The sequence below is a fragment of the Bombina bombina genome, chromosome 5 (assembly GCF_027579735.1).
Source record: "Bombina bombina isolate aBomBom1 chromosome 5, aBomBom1.pri, whole genome shotgun sequence".
NCBI lineage: Eukaryota > Metazoa > Chordata > Amphibia > Anura > Bombinatoridae > Bombina > Bombina bombina.
Window position 1 is genome coordinate 914,782,842 of NC_069503.1, and position 13,148 is coordinate 914,795,989.

General features: G+C 37.6%; 1 pseudogene; it reads left to right on the top strand.

Moving 5' to 3' along the window:
* The first annotated feature begins 741 nt into the window (after positions 1-741).
* The window catches only part of LOC128661662 (integrin alpha-5-like), a 36,623-nt pseudogene continuing 24,216 nt past the window's right edge, over positions 742-13,148 (top strand).

A 13,148-nucleotide genomic window follows, 5' to 3' on the forward strand; every position in this document is an offset into this window, starting at 1 on the left:
ATAGTCACAGATGAATTGACTTATAAAAAGCTAAAGTTTGATCCCACAGAGAAATACAAATCCAGTTTAACATCCATTCTTAATAAAGCTAAAGAGGAAGGAATCCTAAATGTAAAAGAACGTGAATACCTTCTTCCTAAGTTTCCAAGAATTTCTCTGTTATATTGTCTGCCCAAGATACATAAAAGCATGATAGATCCCACAGGCAGGCCAATTATTTCAGGCATAGGCTCGCTAACAGCCAATTTATCTGAATATTTGGATGTTTTCTTGCAAAAATATGTAAAACTCCTTCCATCCTTTCTAAAGGATTCAACAGACGTATTGAATCTTATTAGGGATGTATCATGGCAGGATGACTATTTGTTGGCATCCTGTGATGTTGCATCTCTATATACGTGTATCAATCATAAAGATGGACTTAAAGCTATTAATTTTTATTTAGAACAAGATATATCTATGAATTATGAACAGAAGACTTTCATTTTAGAAGCCATTGAGTTTATTTTGACACACAATTTCTTTTTCTATGAAGGATATTTTTATAATCAAGAGAGAGGTACAGCGATGGGCACCAGGTTTGCCCCAAGTTATGCCAATTTATTTATGGGGTATTGGGAACATCACTTTTTATCAAATTACCCACTTGGGGCAAGCCTGGTGTCCTTCAAGAGATATATTGATGATATTTTAATTATTTGGCGAGGAGACTGTCCATCACTAGATAAATTTGTTGAAGATATGAACACCAATGAAATTAATCTCAAATTTACCCATACACGTGATAAAACCACTATCAACTTTCTTGATTTAGAAATTTTTGTTAATGACAATGAATTAAATGCTCGGACCTTTTTTAAAAAGGTTGATGCGAATAGTTACATCCATTATACTAGTTGTCACCATAAAAAATGGCTGGACAATATCCCCAAAGGGCAATTTTTGAGGATTCGTAAAAACTGTACAAACCTGACAGACTTTGAAAATCAGTCAAGTTTGATAAAACTAAAATTTATAGAGAGAGGGTATAGAGAAAGCGAGATAGATAAAACTCTCAATGAGGTTCGATCAGTCGACAGAAATTCCTTACTAATCGCCAAACCTAAACAAACTATACACACCGCTAACAAAGATAGGGAAGGGAACGAGCAGATATTCATTCCCTTCATTACAAATTATAGTCAAAATAAATATTTACTAGAGAAGATTTTGAACAAGCATTGGAAGTTACTTAAAAATGACGAAATACTAGGTCCTGGTCTTCCACCAAGACCACAAGTAGTGTATAAAAAAGTGAAAAATCTTAAGACCATTTTGGCACCAACACATAATACTAATAGTCCTGTGAACAGTGCTAACCAATTAGACATTAAGGGCAATAGCCTTTTAGGCTTTTATCCCTGCTTAACCTGTAAGTCTTGTGAACACTCAACTAAATGTAGAGAATTTAAATCAAATGTAACAGGAAAATCATGCAAGATAAAAGATCTCATTAGATGCTCGGATAGCAATATTATTTACATCATTCAGTGCAAATGTGGTCTACAATATACAGGTGAGACCTCCAGACCCCTACGTACGCGTATCAGAGAACATATGTGGTCTATGAAAAATTTTACACTAAAAAGAAACAAAGACCTACCAATTGCCAAACACTTTGGGGTGTGTAACAATGGGAATTTAAACTATTTCTCCTATCTCGGAATAGAAAAAGTCAAAAAGAAATGGAGAGGAGGAAATATAATTAACGATCTTTTAAAAAGAGAAAGTAAATGGATCTTTGATCTAAAAACGTTACAACCACTAGGTCTGAATGTCGACTTTGACATTGGTTGCTTCCTAAAAGATTGACCTCCTATTCTATCTATATATCTAGCTTATATATACATTTTTCAATTTTTAACTTTAAATTTTCAATGTATCCTTCTAGGGTCATCTGCTGTCCTTCCTCGAAATATACCTTTTTGATTGTCACTAATATATATATATATATATATATTTTTCTATATACTTTTATATTTTCCTTAAACCATTTAAATTTATATTATGAGCTTATTATTATTATTTTTTATATATATTTTTATATATTTCTTATTTTTACAGATTTATATATTTTATACATGTATATCTTCACATACATTTTTAATTACAATTTTCTGCATAAATTACATTTTATATTTGGAGCTGATTTTCATAAGTAGTTTTTTTGCATCGAGCTTGATGTTTTTTATATATGGTCAGAGAGACCTCCGTGCGGATTGGATACAACCAGAGTTGTGCATCTTAAATAGAGGCATATATGTACACATGTAGTTGTTTTTTGGCACGATACAGTATATGTTAGAGCATCGAGTGAACTGTGATACACAAACACTACGGCTGGCAAAATATCTTGGAATACATATGCCCACTGACGTAAATTAACCAATAGCCTAATTGTATCGGCTATATATAACACACTTATCTATCTGTTGGGAGCTTGAAAAAGACCCTGCTTACGGGTTGAAACGCGTTGCTCTGTTCTGTTCTGTTCTTGTCTCTCTCCGGCCTCCGTAGGTGCAGTTTTCCAGTTACCTGTGCAAAGGTGTTTGCATATTTTCTGCTGGATTGATTGTAGCTGCCCACTGCGGTTTGGAGCCTTACGCTACTGAAAGGAACATATAGGATTCAACCACCGATCTCCGGTGTAAGTAGAAGTGAAAACCATATTTTGTTGCCTTTTCTGTCGTTTTATTGGTCTTCCTCATCTTGTTCCAGCTCTCATTGAAGATCTAAATCCTCCTTCAAAATCTGGGCTAATTGAAAAAATCATCACATCGAATCTCAACTGGAAATTGATTAAACTTTCCACATTGTTTCATTTTTTGTATTATATTGTTGCTAATATGTATACTACACTTCAATATTGCGCCTGATCAGCGCTTTTATGTGTGCAAATCATTTTATTCTATTTTTTCACTTATGTAATTAAATATATATATTTTATATATTTCTATTGTTCACACTTCTTTTGTTGATTCAATCCGCACTGGGTGTCATTATTTGTATAGATTGCGCTATATGCTCACAAATCACTTTTTATATATTTTCTATTTTAAGCTGCTTTAGCGCCTGTGCTTTGAATTTTATGGTCTCTTTCCAGAGTCCATAATTATTCTTTTCAAATCACTTCAGCATTTATCATTGCACCAGCCATTCTTGTGAATGGCTGGTGCAATGCTGCCCCCTGCAGATTTGCAGCCAATCGGCAGCTGGCAGGGGTGTCAATTAACCCGTTTTTTAAAGACAACATCAGATGGTAAGTATACACAATATATGGACCAAGGCGGGGGGGGGTGGGGGATTTTGGCCACTGATACATCATATGGTACACAATTAGTTTACATGTATTATTCATTTTAGACATTGTTAAATTTTATATAGTCTGAAAGGGATGAATGCCACAGATAGCACATAAAGGTATACTCTGAAGCACATCGAATTGACAAAGTCATACATCAGAGGTTGAGTATGCACAATGTATGTGACTAAGCTTCACACTTGATTGTTATAATATAACACAAAAGAGGCTACATACGCTTATTAAGCTATTGCTAAGAAACATTTAAGAAATAGTTAGTGTTAGGGAGAGGGATGCAGAACTATGTACCACATTATTAAAGATTTTGATTTACACTTTATTTTCTATTAGGGAGATTTACTTAATCTACAGACTGAAAGTGAAGAATACCTATGTGATCATGTCTGTGGCATTGTCTTTCAACTGTGCTGAATTCTACAACATCTAAAGACACCTTCACATTATAAGTATACACAATGGGGCCTATCTATCAAGCTCCGAACGGAGCTTGAAGGCCCGTGCTTCTGGTGAGTCTTCAGACTCGCCGGAAAAACAAGTAATGGAGCAGTGGTCTAAAGTCTGCTGCTCAATATCCCTGTCCACCTGCTCTGATGAGGCGGACAGGAATCGCCACAATTCAACCCGATCGAGTACGATTGGGTTGATTGACACCCCCTGCTGGTGGCCCATTAGCCATGAGTATGGAGGGGCGGCGTTGCACCAGCAGCTCTTGTGGGCTGCTGGTGCAATGCTGAATACCGGGAGCGTATTGCTCTTCGCATTCAGCGATGTCTGTCAGACCTAATCCGCACTGTCAGATCAGGTCCGACAGACATTTGTTAAATTGGCCTCTATGTATGGACCAAGACTGGGGGGGTATTTTGCTCACTGATCCATCAATTAGTTTACATGTATTATTCATTTTAGACATTATTAGATTTTAGATAGTCTGAAAGGGATGAATGCCACAGATAGCAGATAAAGGGATACTCTGAAGTACATCGAATTGACAAAGTCATACATCAGAGGTTGAGTATGCACAATGTATGTGACTCAGCTTCACACTTGATTGGTATAACATAACACAAAAGAGGCTACAATGTTTCTTGGGCTATCGCTAAGAAACATTTAGGAAATAGTTAGTGTTAGGGGGAGGGATGCAGAACTATGTACCACTTTATTAGATATTTGATTTATACTTTATTTTCAATTTGGGAAATTTACTTCATCTACAGACTGAAAGTGAAGAATACCTATGTGATCATGTCTGTTGCATTGTCTTTCAACTGTGCTGACTTCTACAACATCTGAAGACACTTGTAAAGTGTACAAAATGTCTAGAACAAGACTGGGGGAGGCAGGATACATCCTATGGGAAACACATACACCAAGATTACGATTTCTGCATTAGCCTTAAAAAGCAGCGTTAAGGGGTCCTAACGCTGCTTTTTAACGCCCGCTGGTATTACGAGTCAGACAGGAAAGGGTCTACTGCTCACTTTTCTTCCGCGACTTTTGGCTACCGCAAATCCCCTTACGTCAATTGTGTATCCTATCTTTTAATGGGATTTGCCTAACGCCGATATTACGAGTCTTGGAGAAAGTGAACGGTAGAGCCTCTACCCCCAAGACTCCTACCGCATTTAAAAGTCAGTAGTTAAGAATTTTATGGTCTAACGCCGGAACATAAAGCTCTTAACTACAGTGCTAAAAGTACACTAACACCCATAAACTACCTATGAACCCCTAAACCGAGGCCCCCACATCGCAAACACTATAATAAAAATGTTTAACCCCTAATCTGCCGACCTACACATCGCCGTGACCTACATTATCCCTATGAACCCCTAATCTGCTGTCCCTAACATCGCCGACACCTACATTATATTTATTAACCCCTAATCTTCCACCCCCAATGTCACTGCCACCTACCTACACTTATTAACCCCTAATCTCCCGACAGGACATCAGCGCCTATATAAAATGTATTAACCCCTAAACCGCCACACTCCCACCTTGCAAACACTATAATAAATTGTATTAACCCCTAATCTCCCCCCCCCCAACGTCGCCGCAACCTACCAACAAATATTAACCCCTAATCTGCTGCCCCCAACGTCTCCGCTACTATAATAAAGTTATTAACCCCTAAACCTAAGTCTCACCCTAACCCTAACACCCCCCTAAGTTAAATATAATTTAAATAAAACAAAATAAACTTACTATAATGAAATAAATTATTCCTATTTAAAACTAAATACTTACCTATAAAATAAACCCTAATATAGCTACAATATAACTAATAGTTACATTGTAGCTATTTTAGGATTTATATTTATTTTACAGGCAACTTTGTATTTATTTTAACTAGGTACAATAGCTATTAAACAGTTAATAACTATTTAATAGCTACGTAGTTAAAATAATTACAAAATTACCTGTAAAATAAATCCTAACCTAAGTTACAATTATACCTAACACTACACTATCAATAAATTAATTAAATAAATTAACTACAATTATCTAAACTAAAATACAATTAAATAAACTAAACTATAGTACAAAAAAAAAAAAAAACACTAAATTACACCTAATCTAAGCCCCCTAATAAAATAAAACAGCCCCCCAAAATAATAAAATTCCCTACCCTATACTAAATTACAAAAGTAATCAGCTCTTTTACCAGCCCTTAAAAGGGCTTTTTGCGGGGCATTGCCACAAAGTAATCGGCTCTTTTACCTGTAAAATAAAATACAAGACCCCCCAACATTACAACCCACCACCCACACACCCCTACTCTAAAACCCACCCGATCCCCCCTTAAAAAAACCTAACACTACCCCATTGAAGATCACCCTACCTGGAGCCGTGTTCACCCAGCCGGGCACCGATGGAACAGAAGTGGACATCTGGAGCGGCAGAAGTCTTCATCCGATCGGGGCAGAAGAGGTCCTCCAAGCAGCAGATGTCTTCATCCAAGCGGCATCTTCTATCTTCAATCAACCGGAGCGGAGCCATCTTGAATCCAGCCGACGCGGAGCCATCCTCTTCTTCCGATGTCCTAACAGCAAATGAAGGTTCCTTTAAATGACGTCATCCAAGATAGCGTCCCTCGAATTCCGATTGGCTAATAGGATTCTATCAGCCAATCGGAATTAAGGTAGGAAAAATCCGATTGGCTGATGTAATCAGCCAATCGGATTGAAGTTCAATCTGATTGGCTGATTGGATCAGCCAATAGAATTGACCTCGCATTCTATTGGCTGATCCAATTGGCCAATCGGATTGAACTTCAATACGATTGGCTGATTACATCAGCCAATCGGATTTTTCCTACCTTAATTCTGATTGGCTGATAGAATTCTATCAGCCAATTGGAATTCGAGGGACGCCATCTTGGATGACGTCATTTAAAGGAACCTTCATTCGCTGTTAGGACATCGGAAGAAGAGGATGGTTCCACGTCGGCTGGATTCAAGATGGCTCTGCTCCGCTCCGGTTGCTTGAAGATAGAAGATGCTGCTTGGATGAAGACATCTGCCGCTTGGAGGACCTCTTCTGCCCCAATCAGATGAAGACTTCTGCCTCTCCGGATGTCCACTTCTGGCCCATCGGTACCTGGCTGGGTGAACACGGCTCCAGGTAGGGTGATCTTCAATGGGGTTGTGTTAGTTTTTTCTAAGCAGGGATCGGGTGGGTTTTAGAGTAGGGGTGTTTGGGTGGTGGGTTGTAATGTTGGAGGGGGTCTTGTATTTTATTTTACAGGTAAAAGAGCTGATTACTTTGGGGCAATGCCCCGCAAAAAGCCCTTTTAAGGGCTGGTAAAAGAGCTGATTACTTTTGTAATTTAGTATAGGGTGGGGAATTTTATTATTTTGGGGGGCTTTTTTATTTAATTAGGGGGCTTATATTAGGTGTAATTAGATTAAAATTCTTGTAATATTTTTTTATTTTTTGTAATTTAGTGTTTGTTTGTTTTTTACTATAGTTTAGTTTATTTAATTGTATTTTAGTTTAGATAATTGTAGTTAATTTATTTGATTAATTTATAGTGTAGTGTTAGGTGTAATTGTAACTTAGGTTAGGATTTATTTTACAGGTAATTTTGTAATTATTTTAACTAGGTAGCTATTAAATAGTTATTAACTATTTAATAGCTATTATACCTAGTTAAAATAAATACAAAGTTGCCTGTAAAATAAATATAAATCCTAAAATAGCTACAATGTAACTATTAGTTATATTGTAGTTATATTAGGGTTTATTTTATAGGTAAGTATTACCTATAAAATTACCTACATTGATAGTGTAGTGTTAGGTGTAATTGTAACTTAGGTTAGGATTTATTTTACATGTAATTTTGTAATTATTTTAACTAGGTAGCTATTAAATAGTTATTAACTATTTAATAGCTATTGTACCTAGTTAAAATAAATACAAAGTTGCCTGTAAAATAAATATAAATCCTAAAATAGCTACAATGTAACTATTAGTTATATTGTAGCTATATTAGGGTTTATTTTATAGGTAAGTATTTAGTTTTAAATAGGAATAATTTATTTAATTATAGTAAATTTATTTAGATTTATTTAAATTATATTTAAGTTAGGGGGTGTTAGGGTTAGACTTAGGTTTAGGGGTTAATAACTTTATTATAGTAGCGGCGACGTTGGGGGCGGCAGATTAGGGGTTAATATTTGTAGGTAGGTGGCGTCGATGTTAGGGAGGGCAGATTAGGGGTTAATAAAATTTATTATAGTGTTTGCGAGGTGGGAGTGCGGCGGTTTAGGGGTTAATACATTTATTATAGTGGTGGCAATGTCCGGTCGGCAGATTAGGGGTTAATACGTGTAGGTAGGTGGCGGCGATGTTGGGGGCAGATTAGAATGAATAATTATAATATAGGTGTCAGTGATGTTAGGGACAGCAGATTAGGGGTTCATAGCTATAATGTAGGTGGCGGTGGTGTCCGGAGCGGCAGATTAGGGGTTAATAATATAATGTAGGTGTCAGCGATAGCGGGGATGGCAGATTAGGGGTTAATAAGTGTAAGGTTAGGGGTGTTTAGAATCGGGGTTCATGTTAGGGTGTTAGGTGTAGACATAACTTTTATTTCCCCATAGGAAACAATGGGGCTGCGTTAGGAGCTGAACGCTGCTTTTTTGCAGGTGTTAGGTTTTATTTCAGCCAGCTCAGCCCCATTGTATCCTATGGGGAAATCGTGCACGAGCACGTTTTTCCAGCTTACCAGTACCGTAAGCAACGCTGGTATTGCGGGTTGAAGTGGAGCTAAATTTGGCTCAACGCTCACTTTTCTGAGGCTAATACAGACATTCAGAAAACTCGTAATACCAGCTTTTCTTAAGGGTGCGCTGGAAAAAAAAGGCTCGTTAGCACAGCAGGTCTTTACCGACAAAACTCGTAATCTAGGCAATGTTTTCTGTCATTTATTTTAGATGGTATTTCACAAACCTCTATTTGGAAAGTGATGAATGGGACACATAATGTAGATAAACTGAAATTTGAACTAGAATCAACTTTTAAAGATCATACATCAGGTTAGGTTAGAATCATAGGAGGAATAATGGTGGAATTATTGATAAATAAATTGAATGTGTCTAACAATTAGTTTTCACTATGTCCTATTTTATTAATATTTATTTCATAAACATTCCCCCTACCTTGTGCTATAGAGGACTCAGATTATGACTGATCATACAGATAAAGGGATACATTTCATCTGAAATTTTTTTATAGATGGCATTTACGTATTTTAGTTTTTGAAGGGACATAAAATATAACATTCAATTATTTCCCTCATACAATTGAATAATTAATTAATATTTGCCCAAAATAGGATATTAGACATTTATTTGTCTAATGTTAAATGTTAATATGTAAGTCAACTTTTTATTAGTGATTTCTTTCAAATGATGTATATATAGATATTCAGTCTGAACCTGGCTTTAATATCAGAACAAATTATTATACTTACAGATAAAACAATTTTATCAATGTGTTATGAAATAACATACTTGCTTTCATATTCTAATTATTTGTATTCTTTTTTCTTATAGATTTTCAAGTTTGCTGAATTCACAAAAGAATGTGTTGTTATTGTTAATGTATTTTATTTTTAAAATAAAGATCTTTACATACTATATATTTATTTATTTAAATACATCTTTTTATATATAATCTATCCATCCAAGTAAGACACTAACAAACACATCCTTCTAATATTAGAAGGACATTGAAAGAAAAGAATAGTCCCATAACTGGTTCTTAAATTATCGATTTAACAAGCACATGCCTGCTATTATATTTAATTTACTTTAAAATATCAACACAGCTCCAGCAGATAATGAATGTTAAAGTTTTGTATTTAACCAAAGTGAAGGTGGAGTTAGATATAGCCATATAATGAATTTTGGTTGTGTGATTTAGAGATGTATAATTCAGAAAATTTAAATTAAGGGTTAAATGCGAGGCTATGCAGTATAATTTAGAAGTTAAACTAATATCTGTACATATTATTATATGCTGTCTACATAACAACTTTTGTTATGTCACTTTTAAGAAATGTGTAGGGTGAACTTGCTAGATTAAAGTGACAGTCTAGCTGAATTTTCTTTTCTTATTCTAATATCTATCATTCAGGTTTGTAGAAAATTGTAAGATATTTTTAAAATAAATATAGCTTAGTTATTATGTTATCATTAGTTATTATTATTATCAGGTATTTGTAGAGAGCCAGCAGTTTCCGTAGCGCTATGAACATAGGTGGAATATAAAAAAATTATTACAGGGATAAAATGGGGAGAGAGGGTCCTGCTGAAAGTTGCACTGTTGTAGTAGGCTCTATTGAAGGTGAACTACAAACTGCTGGGCTCATAAGCTTACATGCTATGGGGTTTTATGGGATAGCAGTGGAGATAGGAAGGTTAGTGTAGGTTGTAAGCGTCCCTGAATAGTAGAGTCTTCAGGGAGCACTTGAAGCTTTTAAAACTAGGGGAGATTCTTGTGGAGTGAGGCAGAGAGTTCCATAAGATGAGAGCCAGTCTGGAGAAATCTTGTAGACGGGAATGTGAGGATGTAACAAGAGAGGAGGAGAGGAGGAGATCATGAGGGGAGGGAAGGAGACGGGAGGGAGAGTATCTGGAGACAAGGTCTGAGATGTAGGGGGGAGCAATGCAATTGAGGGCTTTGTGTGTTAGAGTGAGAATTTTGTGTTTAATCCTGGAGGCAAGAGGAAGCCAGTGAAGGGATTGGCAGAGAGGTCCGGCAGATGAAGAGTGATGTGCAAGGAAGTTAAGCCTGGCAGAATCATTCATTATGGATTGTAAAGGAGCTAGGCGGCAGCTAGGGAGACCAGAGAGGATAGAGTTGCAGTAGTTGAGGCGGGAAAGAATGAGAGAGTGGATTAAAATCTTTGTTGTGCCTGGTGTAAGGAAATGTCTCATTTTAGCGATGTTTTTAAGGTGGAAGTGGCAGGCTTTAGCCAAGGAGTGAATGTGAGGAGTGAAAGAAAGATCTGAGTCAAGTGTGACCCCAAGACATCGGGCATGTGATGTTGGGGTAATGATGGAGTTATCAACAGTTATAGAGACATGGGGGGTGGAGATTTTGGAAGTAGGGGGGGAAATAAAGAGCTTAGTTTTGGAGAGATTTAGCTTGAGGTAGTGAGAGGACATCCAAGATGAGATATGAGAGAGACAGTTAGTGGTCGTTGGTAACCTTAACAATTGCGGTCTCTGTTGAGTGAAGGGGGCGGAATCCAGATTGCAGTGGGTCAATGAGGGAGTTTAATGTAATGAAATCAGATAGAAATGCATATACTAGCTTTTCAAGAAGCTTTGAGGCAAGGGGTAGTAGGGAAATAGGGCGGGAGTTGGATGGGGAGGTTGGATCGGTTAAAAGGTTTTTTGAGGATAGGTGTGACTAATGCATGTTTAAGAGATGTGGGAACTATACCAGTGCTAAGGGAGAGGTTGAAGATGTGTGTGAGTATAGGGGTAAGGGTAGAAGAGAGGGGTAGTTGTGAGAGGATGGGGTCGAGAGGACAGGTAGTGAGGTGAGAGGATAGTATAAGGGCAGAAACTTCATCCTCTGTAACGGGCAAAAGAGCTAAATTTATAGTTATGTGGGTTTTGGATGATTGTGAGCTTTTGAGGGGGTGGGAGACCGGTAGTATGTTGATAGTTGATTTAATTTCTGATGGAGTAGATTTTTTTGTTGAAGTAGCTGGCAAAATCTTGGGCTGAGAGAAAAGTTGTAGTGAGAGGTGGGGGTGGGTGGAGAAGAGTATTGAATGTGGAGAACAGACGTTTTGGGTTTGAAGAAAGAGTAGAGATAAGAGTAGAGAAGTAATGTTGCTTATATAGCATAAGGGCAGAATAGTAAGAGTTCAAGATGAACTTATAGTGAAGAAAGTCAGCAGGACTCCGAGATTTCCTCCAGTGTCGCTCAGCAGAATGGGAACACCTGCGTAGGTACTGTGTCAGAGGAGTATGCCAAAGCTCAGGATGAGTGTATGTTTTCTGAGTTATGGTAGGTGGGGCCAGGTTATCATGGACGGATGTAAGGGTGGAGTTATAGTGGCAGATGGATTTATAAGGACAAGAAAAGGAGGGGATAGAAAAGAGAAGAGGTTCGAGAGAGCTAGCGAGCTGTTGCTGATCTAATGACTTGATTCTTCTGTGAAGTTTAGTGTGAGGGGTAGAAGGAGGGAGAGTTGTAGGGAGGGAGGTGATGGTACAAGTGAGAAGGTTGCGGTCAGAAAGAGGAAAAGGTGAGTATGTGAAGTTTGAGATAGTGCATTGATAACTGAAAAACAGATCAAGGGAGTGACCATCTTTGTGAATGGGAGAGTCAGTCCATTGTGACAGGCTGAAAGAGGAAGTGAGTTGCAGAAGTTGTTTTGCAGAGGAGGCAGTGGGATTATCAACAGGGAGGTTGAAGTCACTGAGAATGAGGGCAGGGGTATCTGAGGAAAGGAAGTAAGGTAGCCAGGCGTCAAAGTTATTATTATTATTATTATTATTATTTTTATTATTATTATCAGGTATTTGTAGAGCACCAACAGATTCCACAGTGCTGTAAACATAGTCGGTATACAGGATAACTTTTGTAGGGATCAAGTGGGTAGAGTGATCTAGAAATAGAGTTGCTGAGCCAGGGGATCAGCATATGACTGCAATGCGTATAGAGAGGGGAGAGAATAAGCAAATCATGTGTGTTTCGAATGAAGAAAATGTGAGGGAAGAGAAGGGCTGTATTTGTTGAAAGGTGCAACAAGAGGAAAGTAAAATACCAACACCACCTCCTTGTCTATTGTCAGACCTAGGAGTGTGACTGAAGTGGAGACCCCTAAGTGACAGTGCAGCAGAGGAAGCAGTGTATGAAGAAGAGAGCCAGGTTTCTGTGAGAGCCAGAAGAATGAGAGAGTGGGAGATAAAGAGGTCATGGAAAGAAGTGAGTTTGTTGCAAACAGAGCGAGAGTTCCATAGTGCACAAGTGAAGGGGGTGGTGGCTTTAGATGCAAGAGGAATAAGATTAAGGTTACCAGAGTTTTGTTTTTGAAGTCTATTGAAGGGCACACATGGGTGTGCAGGGCAAGGAAATTGTTGGAGACCAGAATTAGGGGAGATGTCGCCAGCAGCTAGTATGAGCAAGAGGGAGAGTGACGAGATGAGATGCGGATTTGCAGTAGTGAGACTGTTTTTGTGATGAGTTGCAAGCGAGAGAGAGAGTCTTTAGGAATGTGTGAAGTTCATGAACACAAAAGTAAGGTGAGTTTAAGAGATAT